Source organism: Triticum aestivum, chromosome 1D (assembly GCF_018294505.1).
Source record: "Triticum aestivum cultivar Chinese Spring chromosome 1D, IWGSC CS RefSeq v2.1, whole genome shotgun sequence".
Classification (NCBI taxonomy): Eukaryota; Viridiplantae; Streptophyta; class Magnoliopsida; order Poales; family Poaceae; genus Triticum; species Triticum aestivum.
The window spans coordinates 460029419-460031565 of NC_057796.1; positions in this window are offsets into that span (position 1 = coordinate 460029419).

The window sequence follows — 2147 nt, forward strand, 5'->3', positions numbered from 1 at the left end:
GGAGAGACGGGAGGCGACGTGCTAGGGGTTTCCCCAAGGACGGAAGGCGAAACTGGATTTAATTAAGCAGATGGTTGTTTGAGAGAGACCATCTTCATACTACACCTCCCACAGATTGATGAATCTTGGGGCATCCACTTGAGAGAAATTTGCTGTTGTCTTACAAAACTCTACGGTTGGATGCCCAAGAGAGTCTACAAAAATAAGGTTGCGTAGTAGACACCAAGCTATTTATGGTTCTGTTGCAGGGAAGGTGAGTGCTTGAAGATATAATTTTAGATCTTGCAATTGAATCTTTTAGTTTCTTGTTTATTTACTAGTTTGGTTTATAAAAGGAAGCTACAAAAAATGCTAAGTGGAATTGCATCAAATTTTTTATCTTCATGAAGCTTTAAAAAAAATATGAACTCCTATAATTGTGATAAAGTGGTAAAAGAAGAATTTAACACAAATGTTCGGAGTAAGTTTCTTGAATGTGAATCCGGCAGTAAAACACCTGAGAACCATCACCCAAGCATTACTACACCATACCAGCAGTTAAACAGCACACTACGTAACATTACATAGGCATTTCAGGCTTTTCTATAGCCTCGACAACAGCAGCAGCACCAGAAGTCCAGAAGCAGTCCTACAACAAATTGATCAAATGAGCATCGATTAGCAGTCCTACTATGTGTAACCAAGTGAAGAAGGCACATGGCTTTCCGATTCACACTGTGAATAATAATACATCAATGATGGTAGACTAACAACCAGGCTGATCCGACTTCAATAAGTGTCAACTGATTTTTTAAGAGCAAACAGAAACTTGCACATTAATAAGAGCAATCGGTTCCCATGCATTCTTCACCTCCTCCCTGATACTTGAAACCCCCCTGCAATCGGTTCCCTATGCGTTCTTCACCTTCTCCCCATTCATCGAGCAGAACCATTGTCCATGCATTTCCTCTGTATTATCTCACTTTTCTTGCACTTTTTTTTTGCTTATACAAGGAAGCTGGTGCGTGCAATTCTTGCTTTCATAACACTAATACCGACCACAATGTGATGTTACAAATGTTATTTCTCTGATCTGCCATTCTGCTTTGCCGAGGAGCTGCACTGTTCAGCAGGCATCACACTTTGAGCAGTGCTTATTTGTTAACTGAACCTTTGCCCATCCTTTGACTGGAGCTGAAGACAAATTGATTGATTATTGGTGTGCAAGAGTACATTGGTTTTTCCGTTTTCTATGTTTGCACATTTAGCAATTTGACATCTTATCAGTCTGTCCTTGATGAATAGTTTGATTAGAGTTATGCCGATAAATCTTCGACCGATTGTTATGGGAGATGGTGGCAGTGTTTTTACTTATTTATTGTTGGTTTTGAGAAGTAGATCCTGGTATTGAAACAATGTAGTTGATCCTGGGAATTCACATTGTGTTCCTCTTGTTTATAATCGAAGATGTGAGGCAACAAAAACCACAGAAAAGGTTTGTGATGGAAGTCGCACTTGACAGCTAGCGCTTTCCGTTTTTCCCGGAACAGGAGCCTGTTGGGGGCCGTCCTACGAGAGCCCTTGTTACACCCGAAACGAGAAACGAATTATTCTGCTCGGTTGGCTGATGGCTACTATAGCCTATAGAGATAAATATATTGGTGGTCACTGAAGTTGATGTTACATTAGTAGAAAACAGGGCTTTGGTTGGGGCCTGGCCAGTCCATTAGTCCCGGTTATGTCACGAACCGGGACCCATGGGGGGCATATGTCCCGGTTCGTGCGCCCAGGGGGCCGGCCGGGCCTCGGGAGGCATTTGTCCCGGTTCATGTGGAGCCATTTGTCCCGGTTCTAGGCACGAACCGGAACCAATGGCCGTGGGCCGTCCCGGTTCCAGCCACGAACCGGGACCAATGAGGTGGCTATATATACCCCCTCGCTGGCGAGCAGAGCACTCCATACTGCTTTGTTTTTTCTGGCCGGCGAGGGGAGAGCTTTGTGGTGCTCTAGCTCACCCTCCTATGCACATGAGGTGTTCGATGAAATGCCCGAGCCACACTAGTTAAGCTTTCTCCTCTCGAAACTCGACCTCCGAGCTCCATTTTTCCCGAGATTTGTCTAGGTTTAGCGGTCCGTCACGTCCCGTCCCCGTCTTCACCGCCGTCGAT